Here is a 13318-nt window from a genome sequence, read left to right on the forward strand (position 1 = left end):
TTCTTCCAGGCTTTCTCTCTCTTTCTCTCTCTTTGTGTGTGTGTGTGTGTGTGTGTGTTTGTGTGTGTGTGTTTGTGTATGGATTTGTTTTAAAATGACACAGATAGTGCAATATGGGTGCTTCTCCCATCTTTCATTGGATATTACACCTACGCCCTTCCCCTTGGCATTTTGAAGATCCCTGTAACTGCCTTGACTTGCTGGTCCTTCCCATGGCTGGATGTTGGAAGAGGCCAAGGGCGGACTCCCCATGCAGGCAGTCTGGACACTCTCAGGGTTGCTCCTGGCTGAGAGGCGCCCCCCACCTCCTGGCACTGTGGATAGATATGGCTATCCTGACCCCTATTCCACCTGGGTTCTCCTGGGGGCAGGAATCCTGAATGCTTGACCTTGAGCAAGGTACTTACTCTCCCTGCCTCATTACCCTCCTCACAGAGCAGGGTAATGATAGGACCCACCCAGGAGCTTATTTTGAGGTTAAAATAAACACCTGTAAAGCGCTTAGTAAGCAGACTGAGGAATCCCTCAATAGATGCTGCCACTATTTTTAGGCATCTGCTCTCTTCCTGTCCTCAGGCTTAGCTAGGTTAAGTGATTTACCCACAGTTCCCGCCAGTCAGTGGCAGGGCTGGGATCCTGTTCTTAGTCCTGAGAACTCAGGCAAGTTATGACTCCTTGATTTCTCCAGAGTTACAGGGGCTTGTGGGATTAGGTTCTGAAAGTGTTTTGTAAATTCTAAGGTACTGGTTGACAGAGCGGTGCCACTTATTGTCAACAATTACAACAGCAAGACTAGAGGGACTCTGAAGTTTCAAAGCTCAGCAAGGGAGGGTCTGTCTAAGTTTGTCAGTTGCCTTGCTGGAGGTGGTGGGCAGCCTTGGTCCTGGAGCCTCCGGAGGGGTGAAACCTTGGTCTTGAGCTGACCTTGAGCTGTGAATTATGTTGTGCACAGTATGTGCATGTGTACACTCGTGTGCACACACGTATACCCTCAAGGGTGACTGTCTAGGATTTAGGGCTGGTCACCAGTTGTGGATAAAGTACAGTTAGGCCTTGAAGCCCAAGCTCCCACTGACCAGCCAGAGGCAGAGATCACTTCTACCAATGTAACCCAGACCCAGTGACGGCCCCTGGAGGCTAGGGTGGAGGGATCTTTGAGCAGCGCCTGGTCACTGCCCCTGGGCATTGAGACCACCCCATCTGGCCTAGTGTGATAGAAGGGGACTTTTCCTGGGCTCTCGGTTGGACCAGGATCATCATCATCAGGGACAGGGCTAGAGTCACTGACTGGTGGATAGAACTTATTCCTTTCCAGGTGTGTCCCCTGGGTCCTAGAACAGGGTCAGGGTAGGGAAGGTGAGGCCACAGTGCATCCCAGCTGGTTGGGCCCCTCTGGATAAGCTGTTCTGGAAGAGCCCCAAAGGCCCATTTCTGGCTCAGCAGACTACCTGCCGCCCTGGGGTCCTGAGACACTTTCCTCTCTGGGCCTCGGTGCCCATATGTCTTGTGGGAAGGAATGACCATCTCTGCCATTCCTTTAGGGGAGGGAACATGGACATGGTAAAGTTGCTGTGAGCTTCGGTTCTATTTGTACTTGCTTTCATTCATCCACGAATTCACTGTGTCCTGAGCGCCTTCTAGGGCAGGGCTCTGTTCTAGGCCCCCTCCCTCCTGGAACTCAGACTTCATCATATGTCCCCTAGTGCCCTGGGCAGCCCGCCGAGTGCAAGGCTGACACACTGTGGGTCTGGAGTATGTCAAACAAATGTTGACTGGGGAGCTGTTCCAGGGTGGCTGGCTGCTACCCTGGTCGATGGGGACAGTCACTGAGAATAAGGTAGGGAGGGCAGAGTGAATGTTCAAGAGGCTTCCTAGAAGAGGCAGAGCATCAAAGTCAGATGGAACTTGGATGGGGCCAGGAGCAAGGAGGCAGCCCAGGCAAGGGAACAACCTGCAAAGGTGCCAAGGTGGGGGTGAGTCTGACATTGGGCAGTGAAGAGACCAGCCTGGCTGTGTAGGGCTAGGAGCGTGGAGAAGCAGGCTGGTGGGAGCTCATTCCATCTCAGGCTTCCCTGTGCCTTTGCTGGCCTGAGTAGAAGAATTTCTGGTACTGTGCAAAGTGGGAATAATGACCTCTTTGGGCTGTGGGCTCCGAGAGCCCCCAGGATTTATCAACAGCTCAGGCAGACCATGCGCCTCTCAGCTCCCTGGGGCTCTGGCCTGAGGCTGGTGTGGCCTTTCCCAGGGTGCCTGGCTCTTGGCCCAGTGAGTCATCTTCCACCCCAGAGGCAGGACACCCCATTTCACCCAACAACTCACATACATGAATTTCCTCCACCCCCTGTGCCTGGGTCTGAGGGAGGGAGGGAACAGGAGGGTCTGGAAACAAACCCTAGAAACTTCCGTTCCCACGACCCCTCGCCCCAGCCTCCCTGCATGCTAGAGGCCTGGGTGGAGGCAAGGGAGGGGGTCCTCTTTTCGAGAGCTCCTACTGAGTAGAAGATGTTCTTCCTACCTTTCAGGAGAGGAAATTAAGGCTGTGGGAAGGATGTTCTCAGCTAGAGGTGGTGGTGCCTGCCCCAGACCTTATGGACCCCAGTTCCCTGTGCAGTGCTCTGTTGCTGAGCAAGCTTAGATCTTTTGAATGAAATGATTTTTAGAACTTGGAGGAGAGGGCTTCTGGAGGTCATCTCATCCAGAGGTTCTGAGCCAAGGCTAGGATACAGGACAGACCAGTATGTGGGCAGAAATGTGTGTAGGGGTGGGTGGGTGCATTTCCTGGAAGTCCCTAAAGTAGGGTTGCCAGATTTAGCAAATCTCACCCGAGGCTTCATCAGCCTCCCAAAGGTGTCCCTGTCTCCCTCCCACACACACACTGTCATGGGTAGGGCATCCTGGCCCCGAGCTCATACTGGACACAGAAGATCTGGGTTTCATTTTCTTTGCTTATAAAATGGGGGTGACAGCCCCAGCCTCTTGGACTGAGAAGATGATTAAAATCAGAGATTACTAGCTCCTCAGATGTTTCTCACATCTGTTGGGGTCTAACCAAACCTCCCAACCCCCACCTCCTGCTTCCGGCTATTATCCGTGATGTTAAGAAACTTTTACTTCTCAGCCTAGAAGGTCCAGCTGTATCTTCTTGAAATTAAGGAGGGCGGGGTGACAGAAGAAAGAAAGGGAAAAAAATACACATGAAAAAAGGACTGGAGTTAAATTCAAACCACATGCACCACAGCCCTAGTCATGTGGGCCTCTGCTGCCATCTGTGGGCGTCTTGCAGAAGTGCAGTTCCTGGAGCCCCCACTTCCTCACTTCAGCTGGAAGGCTTGATCCTGTCCTGAAATCTGGGGAAGGTCAAACTGCCCATCCCCATTCCTGGGCATGACCTCACCACCCTCCCTGGAGCTTGGTGGGAAATTTACAGCTCATCTGCACCGTCCCTTCTCCCCCATTTGTTTACAGAAGGGAAAATAACCACGGGGCCAGGGGGAGGGGAGCAACTTGACTAGTCACAGAGCAAGATGGTCAATGGATATGTATTGTGCATCTACTGTATGTTGACACCTGGTCTCTGCTTTTCTGGATCTTATAGTTGGTGTGTGGAGCAGGTGCAGACACTGAGACCTTCCTTCTGTTTTCCATCTGTCTTCCAGCCATCCAGGGAAAACAATACAACCCCCACTTCCCAATTTGAGACTTGGCTTGACTCCTCACGTATGTGCTTTGTGACCTTGGTGGAGTCCCTCACTTTTTCTAATGCCAATTTCTTGGGGTCAACTCCCAGTTTATGTTGTTTCACTTCTTAGAGCCCTTCTTTCCTCACCTGTAAAATGATAACAATAGAATACACTCAGAGGATTGGTGTGAGGACTCAGTGAGGGAATACTTAGAAAACAGCATTTCATTAAATATTGACTAGCTGTAGGAGTAAGTCCCCACCAAGGATATGGTGGGGAATTGACATTTCATACCTGGAGGTCCAGGAGGGGTCAGGAGTGCAGGGGTTAAGGGTCTCTCTGGGATGAAAGGTGGGCCAGCCAGGTTCAGCTCCCAGAAGCTTAGTCTGAGCCTCAGCAGAGACGGTGAAAGCTGCCCCCTCAGTCTTCCTTTCAGCCAGCAGGGATGGTTTCTAAAAGGGGTGGTGATGCTTTCTAGTGCTGCTGATGCTGGGGTTCCAGCTAGACCCCTCTGGGCCAATAGATGTAATCTGGGTCTATGAAGAAATCATTTACTCCTCCATTTCTGCCATTGGCACCTTAAGGATCCTGGGTTCATATTCTAGCTCTGCCACCTAGTGTCTACACTTGACTCTGGCTCCTCCTTGTTGATCCTCAGTTCTCACTGAGAGGCCGTCATGCACTGTGGTCAGGTAGTACTGGGCTGGATTCCTCTCAAAGACATTCTCCATCCTCGCTCACAAGTCTGGCACTTAAATCTTGCATTTGACTGGGACATTAACCGGGCTGTTAGCTGGAATACCTACATGTGACTTGGGCTTCCTCCCAACATGGATGCTGGGCTTAAAGAATGCACAAGCCAGGGCAGCAAGGCAGATCACACAGCATTTTTATGACCTAACTTTAGATTCCACATAACATCACTTCTGCTGTGCTCCATAGTCAAGGCAGTCACAAAGATCCATCTAGTCTCAAGGGGAGGGAACCTGAATCTTATCACTGTATGGGAAGAGTGTCAACACCACATTGTAAGAAGAGCCTGTGTGATGGACAATATTGTACTAACTATCTTTGAAAAATATCACCTGCCACACCTATCTGAGCTAATTGTGAAGAAAAAATAAGAATGATGTGAAATACTTAATCCATGCCTAGCACATAGTAAATGCTTCGCAAATAAACAATAAGTATTTTTGATATTATTGAAGTGGCCCTTTTACTTTATACCTCTGCTGTAGAACCACATGGACTGCTACCCTCAGACCACTGTGCAGCCACCTGTCCACAGATACCCACTGACAGAGACATACACAGACATGTGGAGGTGTCACTCATAGACCCACCTCCAAATACGCACACAGACCCATGCATGTAGGGCAGTGGCCCCATAGAAGGAAGGTCCTAAGGCTCCTTGGACCCTGGACCTCTCCTTCCCATTCTCAAAGCCGGAGTTGTGGGGCACACAGAGCAGCCAGTTCCCAGGATCCCTGTTCTGTGGCCACTTCCCTTTCAACTGCCTTCAAGACCTGGGAACTCTGTGGAGTCTTCAGAGGTCTGTCCTTTCAGAAGGGTGGGTCTATAGGGAAGAGGATACTATGAGGGGAGTCAAGGGGAAAGAGAGGATAATGGGAGGATAAGTTTCTCCAGGAACTGATGGAGACTGAGGCCCCAACAAGTGAGGTGTCTTGCCCAAGGTCACACCCAGAGCCTGAGCTGTATAGACTCCAGAGCCTATTTTCTTCATCTTTATAGAAAGAAGTCCCTCTTGGGGAATTTTTGTTTCATTGATGAGCCTGGTGACCCAAGGAGGCAGCAGCTGTCAGTGAAATGGATGGCCCATTAGATTGGGAACATCCAGTACCAACTCCAAGCTCATGGACTTAGATGGGATCAGACAGCCTGTCTGGGCCATCAGCCAGGGCTGGGTTCCCAGGGAAGAAGATTCTCCTTGATCCTGGCATTGCCTGTGGACAGCATTTTGTTTACCTCTGAAGCCGCCTTGGGTCAGGAGAGCCTGTGTATGTCACTGTCTTGAAACAAAAGAGACTAGAGAAAGGCCATCATCAACTCAGGCCACCATCTTCTCAAGGTTGGGGAGGCGGGAAATGCCCAGCTGAATGCCAGAGGTCAGGGAGGTCGAGGTGGGCTCTCCCCCAGGGCGGAGGCTTAAGAACCTGGGCCTGGAGGCAGCCAGTTGGGTCCTACTCCTCGCCAGCTAGGTGACCTCTCTACATGTCAGTTTCCTGGTTTGTAAAATGGGAGTGTAACAATAGCAGAGCCTTTGCTGTAGGGCTGCTGGGGGCGTTAAGGAGCCAGGGCAAGCAAAGAAATGGCAGATATGGCCTCCCAAAGATTGTTGAAACACCATTGGTGATGGCAAGGATTCTAAGATGATAGCCCTGCCATGTTCCAGTTAGGGCAGTTATGGGACCCAGCAACTCTCTTGGCAAACACTTAAAGAAAGCTGGGCAGAAAGGAAAGGCTGGAGACCCACAGACCTGCTTTCCAGAACTGCATGTCTCCTTCATGACCTGACTTCTCTTATCTCTTTTAAAAATATGTTTTTAGTTGTAGATGGACACAATGCCTTTATTTTTATTTATCTTTATGTGGCACTGAGGATCAAACCCAGTGCCTCACACATGCTGGGCAAGTGCTCTGCCACTGAACCACAACCCCGGCCCTCTTGTCATTTCTTTTTCAATTCATATCTTCCTACCTAGACTGTGGTGTCCAATGGGACACAGATCTCTTTTCTTATCTTTAAATCCCCAGCATAGTGCTTGGCACCTAGTAGGTGTTCAACACATAGTTATTGAAATAATCAACAAATGAATAGAATAAAAATTAAAGTACCTGCTCATCCATTGAACCATGTATCTGTGTGACCATTCATGAGTTCATCTGTCATTGATTGATCCATCTGTTCATCCATCCATGTGTTATTTATTCATCTATCATCATTCCATCCTTTCATCTATTCAGCCATCACCATTCATTAGTCCATCCTATGTCCAGTTTTTGTCGTCATTGTTCACCTGATTGGTCCAGCACTAACTGTAGGACCCCAAGTGACCAGTGATCAGATGCATGATCTTGGCAGGGCTCAGAGTGGGCAGTGTGACTGGAGGCAGGTAAGCACAGCAAGAGCCCTCAGAAATGGTGAGGTGCAGAGGGTTAGGGTTCCCCAAGGCTGGTAGAAGGGTGGTCCCACAGAGCTGGGGTGCCCACCTGTCTCTCCTGGAGTGGGGTGGTCTTGGGGAGCAGAGCCCTTTCTTCTTCTCTGTCTTTTGCCTTCCCTGCCTCAGGAGCATGGGAGGGGAGCTCTGGCGAGAAGGGGAAGTCTGTGGAGAGGCAGGCATGGAGTGGAGGCCCTGTGGGCTTTCACCAACCCCTTTGTACACTTACAGTAGCTATTCTGAGCCAGATCCATTCTAAACTGCAGTACCCAAAAGAGAACCTGAAATCAGCTTCCAGAGGGGAGCTCAGAAGGACAGCAGAACCATATCTGCATGGGGCACTGTCTGCCCCACCCTAACTGACCTCATCCTGAAGGACTCTGACAACCTGTGCTTTTATGGCGTTATCCCTGGAGACCCTGACTCAGCCACTGTGTGCTGCTGTTCCTTTGCTTAGCTTCCTTTCATTTCCCCGCCCCGCCAGCCCCCCAGTTGCCAAGGCAACAGGCTTGGATCTAATTAGCCATCCTTAACGAGGCAGCAGTGCAGCAGTGCCTCTGGCACAAGTCCTGCCCCCTTCCTGGGCAGGGTCCTCCAGTGAACTCGATTTCTGGCTTCCACATGCCTCTGGATCTTTTGGCCCCAGAACCCTGTTCAAACCATCCCTCCTCCAGGAAGCCCTCAGTGAATGCTTTCCCCCAGGCAGAGATGGCCCCTCTGCTCAGCCCTATGAGAGAAGCCCTAGTGTGGTCTGGAAGCTCCTGGAAGCCAGAAAGCATGGAGTCATTCCTGCTGGAGCTAGTGAGGGAATGGATATGCATTCTGAACTACACACTCCTCCCAGTCACTGAGAGGAAACTGAGGCCCAGAGTTGGACAGCTTGAGAGGGGTCAGATGGGAAGCGTATATTCTGACAGGAAGCAAAAGGTGGGTTAAGTATCCACAGTGGGCCGGAGTGGAGTCCTTAGGCCACAGGTGCATGTGCTCCTGTGAAGTTATCTCTGGAACCTGGCTGTCTGTCCTAGACATGAGGCATGTCCTCCTCCCTCACCAGCCCCCACTGGGCCAACTGATCTGGCAAATCCAGACCCTCCCCCGACATGCACAGCCCTGGGAGGAGGAAGATGAGGAGCTGATGCTGCCACCAGGCATGCCTGCAAGCCACAAAAGTAGGTGGGCTCACTGGATTTGTAGTTCTAAACGATCAGAAGAGGGCTTGAGCCTCCTGCCCCAGGATTGGATGTGATGGTTGGAAGGCTCAGGGCTTCGTGGGTGCTGTCATGCTAGTGCATTAGAATCACACAGAAGGCTGGTAAGGCACAGATTGCTGGACTTTACCCCAAAGTTTCAGACTCATGTTGGGGGGCAATGTGCATTTCTAGCACATTCCCAGGAAGTGCCACAGCTCTTGGTCCAGGAGCCACACTTTGAGACTGGTGCCATAGAGAGGCCAGAAGGGGGCATCACAGAGCACATTTTCACTCCATCATTTATTTGTTCACTCAATAATTGAATTATTGTGAGCCAGGCCTGGAGGGCAACCCAGGGAGACAGACAAAGTCACAAATTGCCCATTCATTTATGTAGCACACGTTTCCCAACACCTCTCAGTAATATATTCTGAATCCCAGCACAGCCCCCTGCAACTCCCACTCTGTGCTGTGTGAATTGTCCTGGGATTGCCTGCTTGTGGGGGAGTCAAGCTGGCTTTCAACTTGCTACTATCTTGGAATTCTCTGTACCTGTTTCATTCTTCACCTTTTTGGGGATTGTCTGTTGGAGAGTTAAAATTGCAATGTTGGATATTATGAACTTTGAGGAGGCCTATCCTACCCAGGCCTGTGACTGACCATTTAGAAGATGGGGAATAATTGTCTTGGATAGGCCTGGAGTGTGGATCCACCTAGTTGAGAGCTGAATGGGAGTGTCTCAATAAAATAAATAAATAAATAAATAAATAAATAAAAATAAAGATCTGGTGATGGCAGAACACCCGTGGGTTCAGTCCCTAATACCACAAAAAAAATGAACAAAACCAAAGTGGCTGTGGCATATCAAGGGAGCAGGCAATGCTCTACCACTGAGCTACAAGCACTGATGTGCCTGGGGTGGGTGGTGTGGTCAGGATGTCCCCACTGCACAGGAAAGCCAGGGGAAAGCAGGTTTGGGAGAGGAGACAGTTGGGGGATTGGTGAGTGTGAGAGCCCCCAGTGTACCAAGATGAACCAGAGGACAAAGGTGAAGTTAGCCAGGGCTGAAGGCACCACTGTGGGGTGGGGGATGTAAATGTCAGAGTCCCTTCCCCATGCAGGTTAGCTGGTAGAGAGTGGGGGAACTGGAATTCTCCAGGACTGTGCTAGATACAGGGCAGAGATCAAGTTGATGGGGTGGGGCTAGGACTAGGGGTAATGCAAGGTGGGCCCTTTTAGTAGTAGTCCCCCTCTACCACAGCCAAGTGCTCCTCCCTTGGGCCTTTGACCAGTGTGGAGTTTCTAGGGATGTGCATGAGCTGCACACAGACCTGCCTGTTTCTGCCTGCCAAGGGTGCCTATTTCTGTCCTACCTGCCATAGTTGTAGGAACAGAGAAGCATGTACCACTGTGTGCAGGAGTGGGTTCTGTGTATCAGGGGTTCAGGTCGTTATGGCACCTGAACTGTATTTTGATGTGAGTGCATTGGTCTCTGGCCCATCCTGCACAGGGACCAAGCCTAGAGGGCAGATTTCCTTGCATATTGGCCTGTTCTGTGAAGTTATGTGCGTGCCCGTGTGTGTGTGTGTGTGTGTGTGTGTGTGTGTGTGTGTGTGTGCACACCACAAAGAAGGGAGAGTGCGAGTCAGGCGTGAGTGACGGCGTGAGTGACTTGTGTCGAGGGCGGACCAACCGCCGCGAGCGGTCAGCGCCGCGTAGGGGCGCGGCGGGTGCGAGGTCCCGCCGCTCTTGGGCGTGCTGTGGGAGAAGGGGCGGCGCGGAGAGGGCGGCGGGGGGGCCGAGGGCGGGGACCCCTCCCCCAGCGGCGCCGCGCGGGGCTCGCCGGCGCACTCCCTGCGCGGAGGAGGCCGCAGCGCCACCGCCGGCAGCGCCGCCGCGCTCACATTGACGCTGAATTGACACCGGCACTGCCACCGCCACCGCGGCGGGGCTGAATACGGAGGAGCGAGGGTGGAAGGGGGACCTCGCCCCCTCGCCATCCCCCCGCTCGCCCAGGCGCTCCCGCCCGGGCGGCGGGCCGGCCGCATGCTGCAGATGGTGAAGACCCTGGCCCAGTTCACCATCGCGCTGGAAGACATGCGCGACCTGGGCCCGGCCGCCGCCGCCGCCGCCGCCGCCGCCTCCGGGGAGCCCGCCGGCGGCAGCGGCGCTGATGCCGAGGAACCTGGGGAGGCCCAGGTACGGGGAGGGGGAGGGGCAGCCAGGGACCCGGCATAGGGGCTTGGGGGAGCTAAGTGCAGATGCTGGCGCGCAGGGCCAGATCCGTCACCCACCCGTCTGGCCACAGGGCGTGGGGCCTATGATAATACGGTGAGGGCAGGGAGGTTGAGGGTGAAGAGCCCCGGCAGGTGGTGGTGTAGTTGGCAGGACGCTAAGGGTCAAGGCCTGAAGGCACTCAGCTTGTGAAGTGGGTCAGCATGGAAGCAGATTTGTTGCCAGGGGTACCCTGGGTCCACAGGCTCAGAGACCAGGAGGGTCTTCCAGCCTCCTCCTGAGTCTTCCTCTCTTGATTCCCACCCCCGCCCCCAGGTATATTCGTGTGCTGGGGGGTAGCAGCTTTGCTTTCCCCTTGCCATCCTCTCCTGGCTGGACCTCCTTGCCATGTTGCAGTGGGAAAGGTGGTGTCCCCATTCCTGGCTCAGTGTGGGGGAGGGGGAGGCATCCAGAGCTGTTGCCATGTCTTCGTGTGTCTCCCCTGACCAGGTCCACTCTCTGGATCTAGTGGGGGCAGAGGTCCCATCATCTCGGTGCTGTGCTGTGCTGTAGTGTCTCTCTCTCCACTGCCTCAAGTCTCTGGGCTGCAAGGGCCTGGTCCTTAGCTGGGTGACTTTCCTGCATTTTTTTGTCTCTTTGCAAGGGTATCTTGCCTTTATGGCTTCTCTCTGTGCATATGCATCTGTCTTCTTGCTGTGTACATCAGGGTGTCTTTGGGGCTTGATAGCCCCAATCCCGCTAGGAGGAGAGGTGCCCTCTGTCTTCATGCTGTATCCCCTGTCCCCAACTCCCTTGTCCCTACCTCAGGGCCCCCTGTAATGAAGGTTCTGGGATGGGGTTGTTGAGGGGTGAGGGGCTCTGAAGGGAAGCTGGGCTTACAGGGCTGTCCCGCCCAGAACAGGTGGGCCTGCTGATCTGGTTGACAGCTGCGTTGTCCGTCTCCTGCTTCCCCTGTTTCCCCCCACCCCATGCACTACACCCGTGTCTGAGCACGTGCAGAAGTGTGCTCCATACAGTGACAAGGAGCTGGCCTTGTTTTCAGTGCCTTTACCTGACAGCTGAGTGACAGCCCACTGTGTTTTGCAGCAGGGAGGAGGCTGGGAACCGTGGCATTGCAGCGTCAGCCTCCCTGTGTTACCCCAGCCCTCCCGACCATCAGGCCCAGCGCCAGCCCTGCCTCTCAGGAAGCCTCCCTGACTGTGACCCTCACTGTGCCTGCTGGGCCAGGCCTGCCAGGAGGCGTGGGCAGGGGATGGTGGCTGAGAGGCCCAGGGCCCAGCCTGGCCATCCTGCTGTCAGGCAGTTCCCTGCTCAGTCTCACTGATGTGGAATGAAAATGGACAGTGAGGACACTGCCTGTCCTCATTGCTGCGCTCTCACAGCGCCAGGATGGAGGATTATTATTTGTTCCATTTCACAGAAGGGAGTGTGGAAACAGGGCAGTTAGGTGACCACAAGGTCATGAAGCCAGGAAGGGCAGAACTGGGGAACCTGTGACCTAAAGCCGCACCATCCGTCTCGGCAAGAACTTGGGGTTCTGGGATCCTCAGTCAGCATGAGGTGACTGAACAGACTCTGGTTCTGGCTTTGCAAGTCATGTCACCTCTCAGACTTGACTTATTGTGCAGTAGAGGTGACAACACCTGTGTCACGTATCTGTGAGTGTGAGGTTGGAACAAGAAACTGGGGATCGGAGGCAGGAACAGACTTCCGGGCCTTTCTTTGGGGGTTCCTTCTGCCCCTGAAGCTGTACACTTAAGCTCTCCATTCCAGGGTGGGCCTCCTACTGGAAGCTGCCCTGAGTTTTTATTTTTTATTTTAAGACAGGCTCTCTGTATGTTTCCTGGGCTGGCAATGAACACGCAATCCTTCTGCCTCAGTCTCCTGAATAACTGAGATTATAGGCTGCCCTGATATTTTTTAAGACCTCAGATACACGGAGGATAGCTGGTCTGGTTGTACGTGGGAGCTCTGAGGCAGGGCCTGGTGAGGACGTCAGAGCACAGGACTGACAAGATTGGGGCAAGCCAACCTGACACTGGTACCCCCACCACCAAGTTTCTAGCACAAGAGCCCACTTTTCTGAGCATGTCTCATTGTAGAACACTGGGCAAGAGACTTGACCTCTGGGCTGGGGCTGGGACTCAGTGGTAGAGCGCTTGCCTAGCACCTGTGAGGCACTGGGCTCGATTCTCAGTACCACGTAAACCTAAATAAACAAAATAAGACTTTGTGTCCATCTACAACTAAATTTTTTTTTAAAAGAGGCTTGACCTGAGTCCCTGTATTAGAGGGAATTTATCACAAAAGGTGAAGAGTGAGGCCAGACAGCCCAGAGCTCAGGTTCACTAAGCCAACATGGGTACTGGTCACCAGGGCAGCCCTGCTTCTTGAGTCCTACCCTAAGGGACTCCTAGGGTAAGGATGGAAGGGATGCCACAGACATGGACACCACTCCAGCATCACCATATGCAGAGTATGCACCCGAACCAGCAGGCCAAGCAGAGGCTTGCAAGAAAAACGGAGAGGGAGCACTAAATCAAAGATCTAGGGTCTTCCCAGATCTGGAAGAATGAGGACCATTCTAGGGACTCAGAGGAGTCAGGGAGGAATCCTAGAGTGAAGTCCTCACAAGCAAAAGGAAGGTGTTGAGGCTGGTGCCATCTGGGAAAGCTTCCTGGAGAAGTGGGCCAGGAGCTTAGGGACATGGAGCAGGCAGCACATTGAGCAGGCAGCAGATAAGCTCAATCACGGGGGTGGGGGTGGGGCAACATCCCCAAGTGGCTTCCAGCAAAGCCTTCGCACAGGTTAGGGCTCACCCTGACAGGGGTGGGCACCCTGTTCCTCACAGTGTAGGTACAGGGACTGAACAACCTCTTGGTGGCTTTAATTCAGACCTTCAGGATAGAGGCCTTGCTGGTTAGGTCTCCTTTCCCCACCCTTAAAATGGGGAGAATAATGACATCTACTTCACAGGGTGATCAAGAGTGTTAGGGAACATAAAATGCCCAGCACAGTGCCTAGTGCCCAGGAG

At 53.0% G+C, this 13318-nt stretch overlaps 1 protein-coding gene across 3 annotated transcripts in view; it reads left to right on the top strand.

Moving 5' to 3' along the window:
- Arhgef17 (Rho guanine nucleotide exchange factor 17) overlaps positions 1–13318 on the top strand; it is a 58392-nt gene that overhangs the window by 23299 nt on the left and 21775 nt on the right. The window lies entirely within an intron of this gene.

This window comes from Sciurus carolinensis, chromosome 11, assembly GCF_902686445.1.
Source record: "Sciurus carolinensis chromosome 11, mSciCar1.2, whole genome shotgun sequence".
Classification (NCBI taxonomy): Eukaryota; Metazoa; Chordata; class Mammalia; order Rodentia; family Sciuridae; genus Sciurus; species Sciurus carolinensis.